This window comes from Artibeus jamaicensis, unplaced genomic scaffold (assembly GCF_021234435.1).
Source record: "Artibeus jamaicensis isolate MK-2021 breed Jamaican fruit bat unplaced genomic scaffold, CSHL_Jam_final contig_2962, whole genome shotgun sequence".
In the NCBI taxonomy this organism is placed as follows: Eukaryota; Metazoa; Chordata; class Mammalia; order Chiroptera; family Phyllostomidae; genus Artibeus; species Artibeus jamaicensis.
Window position 1 is genome coordinate 620011 of NW_026521675.1, and position 21646 is coordinate 641656.

Below are 21646 nucleotides of genomic sequence, written 5' to 3' on the forward strand. Positions count from 1 at the left end.
AGCTTCCCTCCATTAATACAGCCTCGATTTGATCCCAGGACTATGGACTCCGCACTGCATGGGATTCAGGGAGAAAGAAAAGATGCAAAGAGGAAGAAATTACAGGGGGAGCTGAGGGGAGACAGTCCTAGCTGGCCAAGGGAGACCTGAAGCTAGGAGCACAGAGAACAGGAGGACGCAGAGAAGAGAGATGAAAGAAAGTGAAGCTGACAAGACTTGGCCCTGACTGTTCTGGAAGGGTGAGGGAACAGAAGTGCTCTAGACTGACTCCTCGGCTTCCTGCCAAGCTACTAAAGAAGTGGTGCCTGTTGTTAGGATACCACAGAGGAGAAGCCGTTTTTCAGGTGCCTGTTGGAATCCCCACATGGAGCTGTTCCAAGCACAGTTGGATCTGGAGCCTAGGAGAGAGGTTTGGATTTGGACAAATCAGAGAGTAACAAAAAGCCATGGGTGTGGGAACCGTGAGATAGGACATGTAGAGTGGGAAGAGAGTTTAGGAAGAACGCTGGCGAACACTCACATTTAAAGTACAGTCTGAGGAGAACTTTATTCTCAGATAAGCAGGCAGTATCACAGAAGTTAAAAGAGAAAACATTTCGGCAAAGAGGGAAAGATCAGTAGAATACAATGCTGCTCAGAGTTAAGTAAGATGAGGGCAGAGAAGTGGCTGCTGACTTTAGCATTGAGGAGTTCACTAGTGACCTTGGGAAGAACAGTTTAGGAGAGCCATAAGGGTGCAATCTTCTTGCAGTGGGAAATGAGACAGAATGAATCGACAAACAACTAGCCATAGAAAGGACTTCAGCATAGATTCATTCATCAATGCACACTTAGTGAAATCCTAGAATGGGAAGGCAATATATTATAGGGAAGCAGGATAGGATAGTAGCGAAGATGTGAACTCTGGGACCCAATCAACTGGATTTTCTGCCCAGCTTCACACTTACCAACTCTGTGACCTTGGGCAAGCCACTTAATTTCTCAGTGCTTCCATTTCTTCACTTACAAAATAAGGAAAACACTGATATTTACTGCACTATGTTTGCAGTATGAACAGTGTCTGGCACATAGTACATATTTTATAAGTGTGCTAGCACAAATTACTATTACAGTAGTTACGAAGATAGACTCTGCTGTCAGACAGACTTAAGTTCACACTCTGACTCTACCACCTAAAGCATAACCCTTGGGCAAGTTGTTTAACCTATCTAACTCTTGGTTTCTCCTGTGAAATGGGGATTAAAGGGCCTACTTTATATGGTTGACAAAAGCTAAATGAAAGAATGCTACAAAAACAGCACAGTATCTGGTATACAGAGAAGGCTTGATAAATATCAGCTGCTATTACTGTGTGCCAGATACAAACAATAACCCTGGGATAAGTGTTATTACACAGATGAGAAAACTGAGGGTCAGAGCAAGTAGCAGAGAGACATCTGAAGCTCTGACAGACTCTGAAACTAGTGCTTTCTGTTATACCATGTTGCTTCTCTGCTGGAGGGCTTGGAATGCCCTAATAAAGGGTCGTGGCCAGGCAATAGGACAGGGAAGGAGAATGAGCAAAGTTCTGCTTTAGGAGAATTACTGGCAGTGTGAACAGGGTGGGTTAGAGGAGAAGATCAGTGATGAGGTAATTGCCAGTCTCCAGGTGGGTATGGAGTCAGGTGATGAGCAGGGAAGAGATCAGAGGATGCTTTGAGGTCTCCAGGAGACAGAGAGAAAAATGGGGAGAGGCAGGCCTGTGAAATGATTCATTAATAGATTTATTCAACAAATATCTACTAAAGACCTACCATGTGCCAAACACCATATTAAGCAATAGAGAAATAGCAGTGACTTGGAAAGATCAAGTGCCTGCCTTTGTGGGGTACACAGGCAGGGAGACCTAGAAATGGCGAGAGGGTAGGAGTGGTGGTGATGGGCAGCAAGAGCCTGGTCCTAAGTTCTGATCCTGACAGAGTCCAGACTGCAGAGGACATGGTGCAGTTGGAACTGGCAGAGAAGTTGGAGATGTAGAGACCCAGAGATGTCGAGAGGAAAAAGCAAGTTTGAAGATGCTGGGAGACAGGAGGTTGAGGGGCAGGTGAGCACAGTAGAGGGACTGAGACATTGTAAATAAAATGAACTAAGTTGAAAATTGAGCACTTAATAATCGTTTCCTTTCAGAATCCTCAAAACAACTCTCTTAATGTTACTTCCATGTTCACCTGAGGAAAGAGGACCTCAGAGAAGCCAGGGTCATCTCAGTGGCAAATGATGAGGCTGTAAGGTCTGATGCGTACCCCTGCTCCCTCCTTTCCTCCCTCCCCTCCTTCTTCCTTACCAACCTTATGGCATTTCTAGGCCCTGATAGACAATAGCTCCTTCCTTTAAGCAGCTTAGAGGGGAAAACATAAACAAATTTCTAGTGTGTTAAGCAGAACATACAGAGGCATCCAGACTCAGGCTTAAGGGTTCCAGGAGGACTTCTGGGAGGAGGTGTCCTCTCACCAGGGTACACGAAAATTGAGAAGTACTTCTCCTGTGGCATCAGTTAAACATTCGTGTAAGTCAGAGAGTTACCCAGGAAACATGGACACTGGAGCTGAAGGAAGGGGTAGGCAGCAAGAAGCCAGGAAAAAGATGGGATCCAATAGTACAAACCACTGGGCGGGACTTTTGCTTTGCAGGTACCAGGGCATTAGAGAGGGAGAGAAGAGGGTAAGAGCACAAATATCTGAGAATCTGATATGGAGAAGAGGCCAGGGTGCCCGGAGCTAGAAGGCTCAGAGTAAGTGTATGTGGGGGGGAGAGTGTTAAAGGAAAGAGCTGCCTGTGGCACCTCTAGGGAAGGGGGCCTGGTGGAGTGAAGAGAACGGCAAGGCACTGTAGCGCCTTATGGCCTGATGGAGGGTCACAGCTTCCTCATTTTTCGCTCCCTCCAAGAACTCCAGCAGACACCTGGCCCAACAGATTTGGATCTGCCAATTTCTGGTGCTCCTTAAGCATTTGCTAACTGAATGAAAGAGAAATAAAGGCTATTCACGTGCTCATAGAAGACCTTGGTAAGACACAGAATACCTAGTCGAGTGAGGCCCCTGTGGAGGTGGGAGGAGATGGGATTCACAATGTAGATGGGGGATGCGTCTCAAATAGAAGAGCTCCCTCTTCACTATCACAGGGAAGCAGAAGAGAGGGGAGAGGAAGAGGATCCAGGAAAAGAGAAGCCCAGGTGAAAGGGGTAAAGGAGGAGAGAGTATAGTGTGAGAAATGATAAGTTGTGAGGAAAGGGAGTGGGAATATCTCCACTGGGATAAGTGAGTACATGTGGAAATACCTCAACTGCGTAAGCGGCTGAGCCTAGAGGTCAGTCTTTTGAAGAGTGAATGAGGGTGAAGGATAGGCTGTGAGGTGCCTCATTCACTCATCTGTTCATTGCCAAGAATCTATCAGGGGCCCTGGGCACATGAAGATGACTAACATGCAACCTCGCCATCAGTGAAGTCCCAGCCCAGTCAGAGACAGAACAGGAAAGAGGCAATGACAACAGAAAGACAAGAAGATCCCAAGCCTGCTTGGTAAAGTCAGGAAAGGCAGGGGTTGAGACTCGATCTGAGGATGGGAAGGGGTTAGCCAGGAATAGGGAGTGAAGGACTTTTAAGGCAGAGAGCAGTATGTGCAAAAGGCCAGAAGCATGGAGGGATGCAGTGTCTTTGGGGGACTACAAGGAATTCAGTACGGCTGGAACTTGCAATATGAGGGAGCTAGAGGAATGGGACAGGTAATGAGGCTAGGGAGGCTGGGGAGGGGGGTGGTCAGATCATGAGGCTCTCATAAGCATTGTTAAAGTAGAGGTTTCACCCAAGACAGTGGAGGATAGACACTGAAGAACGTTGAGCAGGAAATGACATGGTTGGATCTGCACTTCAGGGAGATCCCTCTCGCTGCAATGAGAATGGATTGGAAGAAGGAAGAGAAGTTTGGGAAACAAGTTAGAAGACTCTTTCAGTAATTTATGTTAAAAGATGGTGAGGTGAGGTGAGGGCAGTAGCTGACACCATCAAGAAAAGGGATATCTGAAGCCCTGGTTGGTGTAGCTCAGTGGACTGAGCTCAGGCTTGCGAACCAGACAATCGCGGTTCATTTCCCAGTCAGGGCACATACCGGGGTTGCAAGCCGGTTCCCTGCAGGCCAGTTCCCAGCAGGGTACGCATGAAAGGCAACCATACATTGATGTTTCTCTCCCTCTCTTCTTCCCTTCCCCTCTAAAGATAAATAAATAAAAATAAATAAATAAAAATAAATAAATAAAAGGGATATCTGAGATAGCTGGAAAGATGGTGGAACTAACAGGTTCCAATGACTTTCTGGGTTATGGGACATGTGGAGAAGAGAGTGACTGCAGTTAATTTCTGGGTTTCTAGCTTGATAACTGATTGGGGATGGTTTAGGGCAGGAAGAAGTGATGAGTTCAGGTTTGGACATGTTGAGGGGCTTGTGAGTTATATAGTACAGATCAGGTACAAAGCAGATATGAAGGTCTGGAGGTTAGAAGAGAGGTCTGGAAGAGGCAGATATTTGGGAGTCATCAGCTTCAACAGATGATAATTAAAGCCCTGGAAATGAATGAGATGAATCACTCAGAAGGGTGTATACAGTAGGATGATAAGAAGGTCCAAGCCAGAACCCTAAGGAGCAGTAACATTTAGGGGTCACCCAACAGAGCCCCTGAAGCAGACTGCAGACTGAGAAGGAACAGCCAGGAGCAGTTTGGGGAGAGAGATGCACAGATTCCCACCAGGTTGTAATCATCTGTTTATTTGCCTGTCTCTCCTATTGAGGTTTAAACTTCTTGAGGGTAGGAATAATGTCTTCTACCATAGTATTTCCATCACCTAGCAGTGTGGCTGACACATGAAAACTCAATAAATGTTTTCAGAATAAAATAATGGCTCAGAAGCCATAAGATGATAATGATTCAAATAGGAAAGAATGGTCAACTGCCAAAAGGTCAAAGTTAACAGACTTTTAGAGCACCTAGAGCCCCTAGAGTTGGCAGATGAGAGGTCACTTTTACTTAGGGAGGGCAGTTACTTTGGAGGGGCAGGAGTAAATGGGAAGTGAGGAGGTGAGAGCAGCTCCATGCAAAAGACACAAAATATGGCAGTGAAGCAAGTGAGAGTTTCTTCATTAATTGGATATTACAGGGTTAGGGAACAAAGGAGAGACGAGAGGCCATTCACATGCTCACAGAGAAATTGGAGACATGGGTAAGACATGGAATAATTAGTCCAGTGAGGTTCCTGTGTAGGTGGGAGGAGATGGGACCCACAACATAGGTGGAGGATGGGTCCCAAATAGAAGAGATGCCTCTTCATTATCCAAGGAAAGCAGAAGAGACTGAGGAGGATGCAGATAAAATTTGAAGGAGGAGGCAGAAAGCTGAGGAATTCAAGCTGGATGGCCTTAGTTTTCTTAGAGTTCAAGTAGACCAGGTTATCTGCTCCTACTTCCTCCCTCTCCTCAATCTCCACATCCAGTCTGTCACTGAGCCCTGCTGACATCACTGCCTAAAGAACTCTTGAAACCATGTACTTCCTCCCTCTGTACTGCCACTACTCCAGTTCAGGACAGTGTGACCCCCTCCTGGGTCCCTGCAACAGCCAATTACCCTTTTCAGACTCCTTCCTCCAGTCTCCACTCTGCTGTCGAAGGGTATTTCTGAAACAGATCTGAGCATATCACACCACAACTTCAGAAGATTTGGTGATGTTCCATTATTCTTGGGTTAGGTACTTTTCATATAGTCTACAAGAACTGTATGATAGCACTAACCCTCCATCGACCTCTCTCTCACAGACTCTTACCTCTCCGCACACCATGCTATTTGTGGCAGGTTCACTGGACTGCTTTACACCTCAACATACACCACTTTCTTCATGTGGACTTTCTCATGCTACTCCCTTGTTTTGAAGTATTCTCCACCTATCCCATATCGCCCACCTCCAACTCTCTTGGTTGACTCCCTATTTATCCATCAAGTTGAAGCTTAAATGTCACTTCCTCCAGGAAGCCTCTTCTGACCTCCTGACACTGGTTTAGTTTTCCCTGCTATGTGCTGCCATGTTACAGCACTCACCCCATGTAAGCCCCATTAAGGTAAGGACCATGTCCTTTTTTGTTCATCCTTGTAATGCTAGCACCTACCACACTGCCTGGCACAGAATATGTGCTTAATATGTGTTTGCTGAATGAAAGAACCAGTAAATTGACTGATTAATCTGTTGAAAACAGTGAGATGAGGGATATGAGGTAAGAGATGTGACAAAAATAGGGGAAAATCATCTATTTATGTATTTATGGAGGGCCCAGTTGAGGGTCGAATTTGTAGAAGCATGAATTTATAGAAACATCACTTGGTGTGGTTAAGAGCTCACTCTATCTAGGGTTGAGACTTTGTGGGATGGGTGGGCTCAAGGACAAAGTAACCAAGAGTGACCAAGGAATAGTTGAAAGGATGGTCCTGGGTGTATAAAGTAGAAGAAGAGCATAAAGCCAGCAAGGGTTATATTAAGAGAAAGCAAAGAGGTCAAGCGCAAGAGGTCATTATGAGGCTGGAGAATAGGTATAATGTGAACAATGGCCCCTGAGAGCTGGAAGGCCCTGGGAGGCTCTGGGCTGAGAGTGGAATGCAGGAGTTTAGAATTTTAGGGATGGACCAGTTCTACAGAATGGGCCTGGGAGGGGAGAAGGGAACAGGAGCTCAAGAAACTGTGAGGCTGGGGTTTTGAGGGACACTCAGAACTTTGGGAAGACTGATCCAGGTCCCCAAATTTTCAGGAACCAAGAGGGTAAGCCTGGCAGTCTATGGATAAGGAGTAAAGCTGTGAGCATCATTAAGTCAACAGGAGTTTACTTGGCAGCTGGGACAGCTCACTCTGGTGGGTGCATGTCACCTAAAAGTGTGTCTCCTAGGGTTATACAAGCGGCTGTGTGGTAAGGGTGATTGCAACATGGCCTCCTGTTAGTGTCAGGCTCCTGGGACACCTGTTTTGTATGGGCAGCTCTAATGAAGTATAACCTGGATGATGGGTTGACTGTGACAACGTTTCCAGTAGATGTGTACTGCCCAGACAGTGCCTCCTGTGGTATGTGTTGATCTTGACAACAGTCATGTGGGAATGTATTGGCTGTATCATTTCTACTGTCGGGCGGGTGTGCGTTGTTCTGAGGGCATGGTCTTCCCTAGGTGGGTGTTGGCTCTGACAGTGCTTCCTGGGGGCTGGGGTGCATGATGGCTTTGAAGGCATCTCTTACGGATATGTGTTGCTTGGGACTGTGTCCCCTGCGGGTTGACTAGGGCCATGACTCTGTCCCCTGTGGGTATTTGAGGAGTTGACATAAGCAACAATATTTTTCTGGCCTATGACCCCATGGCTGCGGGCCCAGCCCACGCCACACTGAGTTCATTGTGCTTCTAGATCTCCCTCTCACCACCCTCTCCACGTGGAACCAGGCCTGTGGTGACCTCCCTCGTCCCCTGCACAGGATTCTGATAGAGGTGTCCTGGGCACCAACTCGGAACACGGGCCTTGGGTGACCAGCCTCCACTTCAGGCTTCGCCTGTCTCTCCTTTGCTTCTCTTTACTTCTCCCCCCTCAGTTTCTTTGTCTCAGTCTCAGTTTGTCTCTGTCACACACCCAGTCCTGACACATGGCTCCCACAGAGGCAGCAACACACACACATATGCACACGCACGCGCGCTCGCACACACACACTCATACTGACTCGCTCAACATGACACACACTCATTCTAACCCACACACCCTCGGAGTGACACGCACATACACACTCAGCCAGCAGCCACACAGGCACACAACCTCCTGGTGACACGCACGAACTCACACGGCCCATGCACTCACACTCGGAGAACATACACGCCCTTCCCGCGCCCCGGCACACTCTCCCTCAACACACCCCGACTCAATGACGCACACAAAGACCCCCCAGGCCCTGCCCCCGCGCTCACGTTCACGCTCGTCCTCGTCCCGCAGGCCCAGGCCCCCCCTCCCCCATTGTCTCCAGCTCAGAACAAAGCCCCCGGCTCCTCTGCCGCCGCCGCCACCCGGGAGAGGCTGGCCGGGCCTGGTGGCCACGGCCGGAAGGGTCGGGCGTCCGCGGGCACTGACCTCGACGAGGCGCGGACTCTCTCGCCTGTTCCAGGGGCGCCGTCCGGCCGCGGTCAGCCCCCCGGGCAGCGCCTGCCCGCGCGGGGCCTGGGGCTGCGCATCGTCCGTCGCTGCTGTCTCGGGCCGCGATCAGCTCCGGGAAGACTGCCGTCGGTCCTCGCGCCCCTGGCCGTCGGTGGGTCTGTCCGCCGCCACCGCAGGGGCGCCGCCTCCTCCGCAGCCGCCCCGGGGAGGAAGCGAGCTCCGCCGCGGCCCCGCGCCCCCTCCCCTCCCCCGCCCTCGCGCGGTAACCCGAGCCCCCGCCCCTCCGCCCGCGGAGCCCCCGCCTCCGCCCCCACCCGCGCGCGGTGCCCCGGCCCCCCCAGCACCAGCCCGGCCTCCTCCGCCCCCCGACTTCCCGGCCCCGGTCCCGGCGCCGGATCCGGCCGCTGCTCCACGCCGTCCCAGTTCGCTTCCCTCCGCCCGGTCACTGCGCCCCGTCCCCTCCTCCCATCCCGTCTTTACGTCCTTTCTCCTCGTCCCCGTCCCCTCGTCCTCCCCTTCCACCTTCTCTCCGAGCCCTTCTCCCCCTGCGCCCCCTCTTCTCCCTCACCGTCCTAGTCTCCCTGTTGCCCAACCCTTCTCCCTACCGACGCGTTCTCATCCTCTTTCTCTCCATCCGCTTCTTCCCCCTCCTCCCCATCCCTTCTCCTCCGTCCTCTCTCCCCAACTCTTACGCCCTTCTCCCTTCCCTGTCCCGCCCCCCTTTCCCCATCTCTTCCCTCACCCCCTTCGCCCTGTCCCTTTCTCCCCGCATCCTCACCACCCCCTTCTCCTCTCACCTTTCCCCCGTTCCCTTCTGTCCTCCCTCCTGTTCCTGTCCTCTTCCCCATCATCTTCCTCCTTAATTTCCCCATTCCCTCCCCCTAGTCACTTCTATTTATCCCATTTTCTTTACCCCTTTCCCCTCTTCATTGCCTAGGTCTCTTTTCCTCACTTCCTCTTTCTTCCCAAATTTGAGGCTAGAGATTGGAGGGTTATTGGAACAAAGAGATGGAGGCGGGGGCGGGGTGGTCTAACTCATAAACTCCCCAGAAAAGGAAAGTGACATGAACACTGGGCAGGGAGGTGGGAAGGGGCGTGAGGCGCCACCTTGGTAGAGAAAATGGGAAGAAGTAACAGGGGCAGAGAATACTGAAGGTCCCCGAAGAGTTTCGACCCCTCCCCTATGTCCTATGACTTAGTAGGTATGAGTCCAAAGGTGTTCTGGACTTGAGAATTAGTCAAATGATACAAAGAAATCAGGAACTCTGGGGAGAGAGAACGCAATTCCAGTGAAAGCTGAAGGAGTGTGATTTTGAAAGACTGGAGTGAAGGAGAGGCTGCAGTCCTTGATAAGATCCAGGTTTCTGGCTTGAGCAGCTGCGTGGATGGTGGCGACATTCACTGGAGTAGCTTGTAGGGGAATGATGCAGAAAGATGATGACTTTCCATTTGGGCTGCTGACTTTGAAGTGCCTGTTGGGTAGGTAGGTTTGCAGCTTAGAAGAAGAGTGGTCTGAGAGGGACATAAATATTTGGGAGTCATCTGCAAATACCGTATAAGCTTGAATATAGGGTGAGGTTTTTCCTTTTTTGTTTTTCCAAAATCATCCCTCAGGAAAGAGGGAGTAACCTTATATTTGAGTTCTTACAAAGTCTCATATTACAGGGTTTGCTCTCATTTACTTTATTTTGAACAACAAACCACTGGATAGGGAAGTATGGTATGGTGACTAAGCTTGTGGACTCTGGAGCCAGACTGCCTGGCTTGGGGTCCAGACTCTGCCATTTTCAAGCTGTGTGGCTATTGGAAAGTTAGTTAACTTTTCTGCTTCAGTTTTCTCATCTATACAGTGGGGCTAAGGATTAAATTATGTAAGGATTTAGTATATGTAAACATAATTTAAGCGTTCCAATAAATAAAATTATTTATTGGCACATTGTAAGTGCTCGATGAGTACTATTTTTAATGTTTGGGCAAGCCCCATTAACCTGAAATGCCCTGGACAATACTATTTTTTGATGCTTGTTCTAGGTCACGTGCCACAGAATCCATAGTCAAAGTTATTTAACACAGCTTCGATAACTACTCCTGGTAGTATGACCTCACAACTGCATGTGTTGCATGTTACTATATACACCTTTTAAAAGACTACTTTAAAAAGCAATACAGTAGTACTTGGGAGGGGCTTCTGGGATGCTGGAAATATTCTATTTCTTGACCTGAGTGATGTTATATGGGTGATACTTCATTGAGTCAAATACTAGTGACTTCTGCCCTTTTCTGTATGCTTCAGTAACACACGCAAGAATCAACCAATGAATGTATAAATAAGCGGAACAACAAATCCATGTTTCTCTCTCAAAAATTAATAAAAATAAAATAAAAATTAACAACTAAACTTATTTTAAAGAGCCAGTTCAGTAAGTGATTTTAAGAGGCCATGAATATACTCTTGCAGCAGGACTTAAGCCAAAAACCACTGCCCTAGTGTGATGCAAATGGGACTTGTGACTTGGGATAAAGTTTCCAATGACTGCATCTTGTGTGGGTTCAAATTGTGCTGTGCTCTGTCCCACACTGTTCACTTGGCTGAAGAGAAGGTCATTCTGGAAAATGTGTAAAGTGGCTGAAAAAGTCCACTAACTGATAGAGGTAAACTTCTGATCGTTTATTTTCATTCTTAAAGGTATAAGTGTTCAGGTTTGGATTTTCTCATTGGAAAAAGGAGGAATCACCTTAGGTTTGGGTAGCCTTATATATGATTAATGTGACAAGTGGTAAGTGAAGCGAAGAGAGTAAATGAGACTGCCCATTGAGGAGATAAGGGCGTCTAGGACCTGAGGAGCCTCCACATTTAGAGGTTGAGGAGAGGAGGAGTAGACTTCAAAGGAGTGTGAGAATGACCAGAGTGGAAGAAGAAAGGAAGGGAGGCAGGTGGTGCCACTGAAGCCCAGGGAAAGGCCAATAAAGAAGCCATGAAGTGGAGAGTGGTCATCAGGATCAAATGACACAGAGGAGGCAAGGAAAGTAAGGGCCAGAAGGTATCCACTGGGTTTGGAAAGAGGGCAGCCACCAGTGACACTGAAGACGAGGAAAGCAAGTGGAGTGGTAGGGTTGGAAACTAGTAAGGGGAAGGGAACTGAAGACCTAGAGTAGAGATCATTCTTTTTTTTTTAATTTATTTTTTTATTGATTATGCTGTTACAGTTGTTCTATTCCCCCCCTTCATTCCCCTTCAACCTACCCCCCATCCCCACCATTACCCCCCCTTTAGTTTATGACCATGTGTCTCAAGTTCTTTAGATTCTATATTTCCCATACTATTCTTGCCCCCCATCTATTTTCTATCTACTGTCTATGCTACTTATTTTCTGTACCTTCTCTCCGCTTCTCCTCCACCAGTGGAAAACTTATTCGAACAAATAATAAAGGAGAATTTCCCCAATCTGGCAAAGGAAATAGACTTCCAGGAAATCCAGGAAGCTCAGAGAGTCCCAAAGAAGTTGGACCCAAGAAGAAACACACCAAGGCACATCATAATTACATTAGCCAAGATTAAAATGAAGGAGAGAATCCTAGAAGCAGCAAGAGCTAAGGGGACAGTCACCTACAAAGGAGTCCCCATCAGACTGTCAGCGGATTTCTCAAAAGAGACCTTACAGGCAAGAAGGGGCTGGAAAGAGGTATTTCAAGTCATGAAATCCAAAGACCTACAACCAAGATTGCTCTATCCAGCAAAACTTTCATTTAGAGATCATTCTTTAAAGAGGCTTGACTACAGGGAAAGAGAGAAGTCTACACCACGAGGAGGGGACAGGTGTTTCAGGGGGCCAGAGAATTTTTAAAATGGAAAAACCTAAATGTTTTTAATTTTTCTTTTATTGAAATATAATGACCTAAATGCATTTTTTTGCTTTATTCATTTATTGAAGATACATGTAGGTGTCCACTGTGTGCCAGCTTTATACTTAAAAGTACATAGTTAGGATATGGCTGAGGACCTTACAGTAAGCTGTGAATACAGATATGCATATTAGCACTGGGAAGTGTAATGATAGAGGAAAGCATGGGATTGTGGGCATAGAGGAGACTCCAAACCCAGTCCAGGGTTGGGACATTAGAAAATGGTGTCGCGAAGATGACACTGGAAATTGAGCTTGAAGGATGAGTAGAAGAGTAGCAGAGGGAGAAAGTGGAGAAAGGACTTTCAGGCAGGATAAGCAGCAACATGTTCAAAATCAAGGGCATGAAGGAAAATGGCTTCTGACCATGGAGGCTGGTGTGTACATAGGTGATAGTGGTGATAGGTCCTGAGTAAACTGACTTATCTGGAGTGTAGGGCATACAGGCCAGTGTGAAAGGAGGATGCAGGAAAGGTAAATAAGGCCAAATCATAGAGGATATTATATATCAAGCAAAGGGCCCAGACTCTGAGGAACCATTGAAAGATTTATTTAACGAGGGAAGCACAATGATCAAGCTATGTGATACTGATGTCATTTTGACTGCAATATTGAAGAGCAAAGGAATTCAGGTAGGAGTCAGTTTCAGTTGCCCAGCTTATATTAAGGATCTAAACTTAGTGTTAATAGGGTTAGAAAAGAGGAGTGGTAGATAAAACTACAATACTTGGTGGCTGACTAGAAGTGAGGAATGGTGACATGAGAGGATTCTAAGATGTCTTCCATGTTCCTGGGCTGTACATTAGTGATGTTACTCATAAAGTTGGGGAAACAAAGGAGAAATAATTTTCAAGGAGAAAAAGAAGATAACGAATTTGTTTTTGGACATGGTAAGTTTAACATGTATGTGACATATCCAAATGAAGATATCTAGTAAGTGACCGAGTATAAAATTTGGAAAGCAGAAAAGACAATTTAGCTGGGGATAGATATTCTGCAGTTGTGATAGGTAACTGATAATTACTGATCGGTGGTTAAGTGGAGCCATGAGAATGGATGTGGTCACTTAGGGAGAACATGTAGTAAGAAGAGGGTCTGGGCAGTCTTTAAGGAGTAGTAACAAAAGAAGAGCTCTGAAGGAGGTTGGGAAGAAGCAGGCAACAAAGTAAGAACTGAAGAAGAGAGTGGAGTCCAATTTGTTATCATAGAAGCCACATAAAGAAATAGCTACTAAGGGTGGAAAGGGGAGGGAGGTGAGGGGCACAGGAGGGAGTGGGTTGGGAAGGGAGTAAAAGAAAGAATACTGTAGTTGAAAAATAATTTTAAAAATAAATTAATTTAAAAAATAAAAAAAATGTTAAAATACAAAAAAAAGAGAGAAATAGCTACTAAAATGAGAGTTGCCAACAGAGTAAAAAATACGTCAGTAAGATGAGGTCTCATAGGTCTCCATTGGATTTGGGAAAGGATATTGCTGATGATCTTGGGGATCAAAAGAGAGGAGAAAAAGAAGAATACAGCTGGGGGAATCACATTCCTGATTTCAAGCTATATTTTGAAGTTATAGTACAGTATTGAAATGGCATAAAAACAGACAAAATGGAAGAGAATGGAGAGTCCAGAAATAAGCCCATGCGTATTAATTAATATTCAACAAAGGAGCTAAGAATATACAATGAGGAAATGATAGTTTTTTTTTTTCAATAAATGGTGTTGGGAAAACTGGATATCCACATGCAAAAGACTGAAACTGGACTACTATCTTACACCTTACACAAAAGTCAACTCAAAATAGAGTAAAGACTTGAACATAAGACCTGAAACTAAACCTGGAAGAACTTCAGTTGAATGGAGTCAGCTCCTGGATATTGGTCTTGGCAATCAATTTTTTTTACATTTGACACAGAAAGCAAAGGAAACAAAAGCAAAAATAGACAAATGGGACTATATCAAACTAAAAAGTTCCTGTACGGCAAAAGAAACAAAGAAAGAGAAGCTATGGAATGGGAGAAAATATTTGTAAATCACATATCTTATAATAGGTTAATATTCAAGATGTACAAGGAACTCATACAACTCAGTAGCAGCAATAACAACAACAACAACAACAACAACACAATAACAAATAATCCAATGAAAAAAATGGGCAAAGGACTTTAATACATAGTTTTCCAAAGATATGTAAATGGCCAACAGGTACATGAAAAGGTGTTCAACATCATTAATCATCAGAGAAATACAAATCAAAATCACAATGAGTTATCATTGTACCTGTTAGGAGGTGCATTATATATTAAAAAACATGAGATGAATGCTGGTGAGGATGTAGAGAAACAGTGAACCCCTGTACATTGCTGTTGGGAATGTAAACTGGTATAGTCACTATGAAAAACAATGTGGAGATTACTCAAGAAATTAAAAATAGAACTACTATTTAATCTATCATTCCCACTTCTAGGTATAGGTATATATCCCCCCCTGCAAAAAAAAAAGAAATCACTATCTTGAAGAGATAATCTGCACCCCATGCTCATTGCATCATTATTCAAAAGAGCCAAGGCATGGAAACAACTTGCATTTGTTGAAAGATGAATGGATAAATAAAATGTGTCATATATACATATATATGTATATACGAATATTATTCAACCTTCAAAAAGATGGAAATCCGCCATTTGTGACAACATGGACAAATCTGGAGGACACTGTGCTAAGTGAAATAAGCCATATACTGCCCAGTATCACTCACCATGAAATCTTTAAAAAAAAGAGTCAAGCTCATAGAAACAGAGAATAGAACGGTAGTTGCCACGGCCAGGAAAATGGAGAAAATGAGGAGGGATTGGTTTAAAAAATGGTGGGGGTAGAGCAAACTTTCAGTTATAGGATGAATAATATTTGAGGGTCTAATATATAACCTGGTAACTATAGTTGATAATACTATATTGTAAAAGTGAAATGTGCTAAGAGAAAGAGAGAGAGAAGAAGAGGAAGAAAGGGAGGGAAGGAGGGAGGAGGAGGAGGAGAAGAAGAGAAAGAAAGAAAGAAAAAAAAAAGAAAGAAAAGAAACCAGGCCACAGTGAGAAAAGGAGAAGATGCTGGTAAAACAGTAGCGACAGTGTATAAAAGAGACCTAGTTGAGTTAATTTGCAAGAGAAGGTAGATAGATTTTGTTAGTCTAGATCAGCAGCTTAGCAATTTCCAATGAGTGCTGCAGAAAATTTTAAAACTTGCAATACCTGACTATTCAGTCAGGGTCATTGACTTCTTTTCCCTTAGACTGTCAATTTTTAAAAAAATGACACTAGCCAACAAAGCAATGGCCATCTGGTGTGAATGAATCAAAATTATACATATTTTTTCAGATCAGGAAAAAAAATATTTTTGGGTATGCCACAGAATTTAAGTAAGTAGTTTATGTGTGCCACAAGATGAAAAAGATCGAAAATCACTCGTCTAGATTACCAAACATGGGAGATGGCTGGCAAATGGAACCAGAAACTCAAATACTGTCAAGACTTTCTCTGTATCTCTAGTTTCTGTTTTTCATTTTATTTTATTTTGGTTCATTCTCTTCTACTCATGTTTTACATTTTTACTCTGGAGTAATTTTAGATTTATAGAAAAGTTGCAAAGGTGATATGGAGATTCCCATATATCCTTCACCTAGGTACCTTTAATGATAACATCTTAAATAATTATGGTACATCTGTCAAAAATAAGAGGTTAACTTTGCTACATTGCTATTAAGTACACTTTGTTCTAATTCCTCCAGTTTTTTCACTAATGTCTTTTTTCTATCCCGGGATTCAGTCCAGGGTACCACATTGCGTTTAGTCGTGTTTAGTTAGTCTCCTCTAGTCTGTGACAGTTTCTCTACCTTTTCCTGTTTTTCCACGACTTTGACAGCTTTGAAGAGTAGTGGCCACACATTTGTGGAATGTCCCTTCGACTAGGAAGAAGGAGTGCCACAGAGGTGAACTGCCCTTCTCATCACATCATATCACGAGGTCCATGATATTCACGTAAACCGTTATGATGATGCTAACTTTGATCACTTGGTTAAGGTTGTGCCTGCCAGGTCCTCCCTCTGTAAAGCTACATTTTTTCTCTTTCCATATTCTGTTTTTTGGAATTAAGTCATTAAGTCTGATACTCAGGTAGGGGGAGGCTAAACTAAGCTCAAGCGCCTGGAGGGAGAGTGTATAATATATTTTATTATGTAATATGTACTATATTCTTTGGAATACCTCTGGAAGATTTGTTTTTTCTTCCTCCTGATGTTTTAAATTACTTTTAGAACCAATATGTATTTGTATATGTATTTAATTAAAAAACAGTTAGATAAGCCTTATAACAATACCAGCAAATTCAAAAGTCCCGAGGAAAGCCTCCAGATGACCTGGGTTGATGCCTGAGCCCATCCAGATCAATCTTGAGAGCAGAAGTCATGATTATTTAAGAAGATGGCAGCTCCCATTCATTCTGATTGTTAAACATGATATTGCATAAACTAGTCCTCTTCCGCAGGTCATAGTTGGTCCTTTCTTCTGTTAAGTGACCTTTCCTTTACCCTTCAGGTCCCAGCTGAACCACCACTCCATCACAGACACCTTCCCTGACCTCTCTGACTAGGTCAAATCTTCATGTGATGGGTTCTCATAGTACCTGGTACTTCTCCTTTGTGGCAGTTATCACAGTTGCAAGTTTCTGATGTGTATTTGATTAAATGTCTATGTACTCCACTAAACAGTAAGTTTAGCTTGTTCACCGTCGAAGCACGTATAAACAGGGCCTGCTCATAGGTGATGTTCAATCAGTATTTGTTAAGTGAGTGACTGATGTGAAGGGGCTGTTCCAGAATTAAGAAAGGATGTTAGTGAGACAGCAGAATCAAGGACCACTACTGAGTGCAGTAAGAAAAGAGAGAGAAGATAGGTAAGAAGAGGCTGGGAGGAGGAGTGGGGAGTGGGAGGAATGAGGGAGAGTCGCTTGGAAGAAAGAAGTAGTACCATGTTTAACACCAGAGATAACAGACAGGGAATGGCTAGTGGAGTAGGGTCCCAGAGAGGAGAAGAAGGACTGAAGACTTAACCAGGTTTACAAGAAGGGATTGGTCTTTAACAGAAAAGAGGCAATACCTCCTTCAAGACTGAAAGGGAAGATGAGTGCAGATGCAGATAAGTGTGAAGAGGGTGTGAGAGGGCAGTGTGGGAGGGACGTGGACGGGGCAGGAATTTGGTGCCTCCATATCTGGTGATTCCCTCTCTCTGAGGAGGAGTTGGGATTTTTGTGGAAAATGGGGCAGATGGAAGACATATGTTAGGGATCTTGAGGAAAGTGTTAAAAAAGTGGAGACACTATCGAGAGAAATGATGGCTGGCGGGCTCATTGGCTTAGAGGACTCATGGAGTGGAGAATGCTGGTGAGAGAACAAATAATATAAGTACAGCTACACTAAATTAACTGAGAAAAAGAGAGGAAGTCATTTCATGACAACACTGAGGCAGAAGTGAAGGACTGGAGGTATATAAAGGGGCTGAAGAGTTTAAGGCTTTTTCACCATGAAATAGAGGTTTCAGAACAGGGAAGACTGGGAGATAGGTCCACAGTGCAAATTCACTAGGGGCAGGGAAGATCAGGTCAATGTGGGGATGGGGCACACAGGAAAGGAAAGGTGACCCAAAAGACCTGCCCTATGAACAGGATCCCGAAGGGCAGGATGGGAGGCTGAGGATTCTCGCTGGCTCTGTGTTTCGTTTGTGCTTCCTTAGTGCAGGAGGCAGCACTGGAAGCAGCAGTGCTTCGTTTCAGACTGCTCCAAGCCTTGGTCCCTCTTTAAAATGCTCGCAAGGAGCCACAAGTCATTAGAGCTCTTCAGTATGGCCCAGCCCTGGAGAAAGTGAACAGGACTATTAAGAAATGGCCAGAGTCCAACACTGCTTGAGTTGGGATCTTCCAAGAACTAGTATGTTTTCCAGGCTCTGAAGGACTTCCGTTCTTTTACAGGCTCTAGGAGAGAAAAAGGACACGCCAGATTGTCTCACACAGAGCAAAGGCCAGAAAAAGCAGAAGGGGATGGCTGGGACCTAGAACAGATGGAAGGGCTAAATGTGAAGACCAAGGACTCCCATGCTCTGGGATGGGAAGTAAGGAAAGCCAGTTGTCTGAATTTCAGTTCACAGTGATCGATTTGCTGAAATCTACCAAATCTGTCAATTTACTAAAATTTTGTTTCTTTTCATTATGTGTGAAGTTTACAACAGTTTGTATGGTTGAATGGATTCGAACTGCTTGTGAAGATTTCTATAAAGTATCAGTTGACTAATTTGAAGTCTAGTTTAGCTTAGTTTTAGTTTTAATTTATTTGCAGCTGTTTCAGTGAAGTTATTTTGCCATGGTTGGCCAAAGTTCAGGGTATTCTAAGTTTTTCCTTGCTTTGAATCTGTGACTTTTGGGAATGAGAATTTCTTGTGTATTTTGCTCCACAAGTGTTGTGCAATGACTCAAATGTCAAATATTTTATAAATAGCCATTGGGGAGGAGGACTTTTCTTTTCCCAAGCACTTTTTAATCCAAAAATTTGCCATTCTTTATCAGTTTTTGCATTTACAATTTTAATAGATATATAGGTAGAGACCAAAATATGGCCATATTGTATTTTCATGTTGGTTGGTAAATGCTTTTATTAATAGTTATTGCAATAAGTGATAGAATTAATTATACAAATTCTAGTATAAACTCATTAGTTCAAGGTAATTGTTCTTAAATATCATGAAGACCACTAAACGGGCCCCTTGCCTTAGTAACATCTAAGAAACATTTATAGAATTTCTGCCAGTTCTTTTCATATCACAATAGGAAAACTACTTGAGGAAGAGTTCTGCTTATTCTTATCCTTGTTTACGTAGTTGTTACTACTTGTATATATATAGTTACTTTGAATTTATTTTTTATTTCCTTAAGTAACAGTTTTATTGAGATACAATTTATACACCATAAAGTCCATCCTTTAAAATGATATATTTTAGAGTGGTTTACTTTTTTTATTGTTGACACCATTAAAAATATTCCCCATTTTGCCCCCCTCCACCCAGGCCTCACCTTCCCCTGGCCTTTACTACATTGTTGTTGTGTCCATGGGCTATGCATATATCATATATGTTCTTTGGCTAATCACTTCTAGTCTGCCCCCCAACCACTTCCCCTCTGAGATCTATCAGTCTGTTCCATGTATCCATGCTTCTGGTCACATTTTGTTTGTCAGTTTATTTTGTTCATTAGACTCCACATATGAGTGACATCATATGGTATTTTTCTTTCTCTCACTGCTTTATTTTGCTTAGCATAATAATCTCCAGATCCATCCATGTTGTTGCAAAAAGTAAGAGTTGTTTCTTTTTTATGGCCATGTAGTATTCCATTATGTAAATGTACCATGGCTTTTTTATCCACTCATCTACCAATGAGCACTTAGGCTGTTTTGAGATTTAGAGTATTGTAAATAACACTGTTATGAACATAGGGATCATATATTCTTTCTGAACGTTGTCTTGGGATTCTTTGGATATATATCCAGAAGTGGGATTACTGAGTGGAATGGCAGTTCTATTTTGAATTTTTTGAGAAAACTTCACGTTTTCCACAATGGCTGCACCAGTCTGCACTCCACCAGCAGTGCACTAAGATTCCCTTTTTTCGTATCCTCACCAGCACTTGTTTGTTGATTTATTGATGGTAGCCATTCTGGGCAGTGTGAAGTGATACCTCATTGTAGTTTTAATTTGCATCTCTGTGATGATCAGTGATATTGAGCTTTTTTTTTTCATCTATTGGTCATTTGTATGTCCTCTTTGGGAAAGTGTCTGTTCAGGTCCTTTGCCCATTTCTTAATTGGATTGTTTGTCTTCCTGATGTTGAGTTGTATAAATTCTTTGTGTATTTTGGATATTAACCCTTATCAGATGTATCACTGGCAAATATGTTCTCCAGTACAGTGGATCTCCTTTGCATTTTGTTGATGGTTTAACAGTTTATAGATTCAATGCAATTCCTGTTAAAATACCAATGGCATATTTGACAGGTACAGGAAAAAATTCCAAAAATTATATGGAACAACAAAAATCCTGAATAGCCTCGGCAATCTTGAGAAAGAAGAATAAAGTAGGAAGAATTACAATAGTGGATATCAAACTATACTACAAAGCCATTGTAATCTAAACAGCCTGGTACTGGCATAAGAACAGTCATATAGATCAATGGAATAGAATAGGAAGCGCAGAAATAAACCCTCACTTTTATGGTTAATTAATATTTGATAAAGGAGGCAAAAGCATACAATGGAGTAAAAATAGTCTCTTCAGTACATGGTGCTGGGGAAATTGGACTAGTGCATACAAAAAAAAAAAAGAAACTAGACCACCAGCTTACCCCATTCACAAGAATAAACATAAAATGGGTAAAAGACTTAAATGTAAGTCATGAAACCATAAAAATCCTAGAAGAAAATATAGGCAGTAAAATCTCGGACATCTAGCACAGCAATATCTTTGCCGACATAACTCTTAGGGCAAAAGGGAAACAAAGGAACAAATGGGACTACATCAAATTTATAGTGGTTTTTAGTACATTCACAAAGTTGTATATCCATTTCCACAATCAAGTTTCAGAATATCTTCTTTGCGCATAAACTTCATACCCAGGATCATTTACTCTCAATTCCCTCCTTTTTTCAGCTCCCAGCAACCAGTAATCTATTGTCTTCATGGATTTGCCTATTTTAGGTATCTCATGTAAATATTATCATACAATATGTGTTTTGCGTCTGGCTTTTTTCACTTAGCATGTTTTTGAGGTTCATCTATGTTATAGCATATATCAGTACCTTATTCCTTTTTATAGTGAATAATATTCCATCATATGGCTATATCATGTTTTGTTTATTCATTAATTGGATAGACATTTGGATTTTTTAAAATCATTTTTTTGCCATTATGAATATAAACTGCTGTGAATATTTGAATATAAACTGCTGTGAATATTTGCATATAAGTTTCTGTGTGGACATATGTTTTCCATTCTCTTGGGTATATACCTAGGAGTGGAATTGCCAGCAAGGTACATATTGTAACTCTGTATTTAACTTTTTTTTTTTTTCAATGTATGGTTGCCTTCGTGCGTCCCCTGCTGGGAACTGGCCTGCAGGGAACCGGCCTGCAACCTGGTATGTGCCCTGACTGGGAATCGAACTTCGATTGTCTGGTTCTCAGGCCCGCGCTCAATCCACTGAGCTACACCAGCCAGGGCCTTCTATTTAACTTTTTGAGGAAATCTTTGAGGAGATGCTGCCAAACTTTTCTTTTTTATATGTGTATATATTTTTATTATTGTTTATGCTGTTATAGTTGTCCCAATTTTCCCCCTTCAACCCTTTCCACCCAGCCCACCCCTCACTTCCATATCAACTTCCACATCTTTGTCCATGTTCATGGGTCCTTCATACATGTTCTTTGATTAATCCCTTTGCACTCTTTCAAACAGCCCCCACCTCCC

At 43.6% G+C, this 21646-nt stretch overlaps 1 protein-coding gene across 1 annotated transcript in view; it reads right to left on the reverse strand.

Moving 5' to 3' along the window:
* Positions 1–8414, reverse strand: part of DCHS1 (dachsous cadherin-related 1) — a 38082-nt gene extending 29668 nt beyond the window's left edge. The window contains exon 1 of the mRNA XM_037134412.2: positions 8169–8414. The gene's annotated coding sequence lies outside the window, so the exon portion shown is untranslated. The remainder of the gene's footprint in view (positions 1–8168) is intronic.
* Between the last annotated feature and the right edge of the window lie 13232 nt (positions 8415–21646).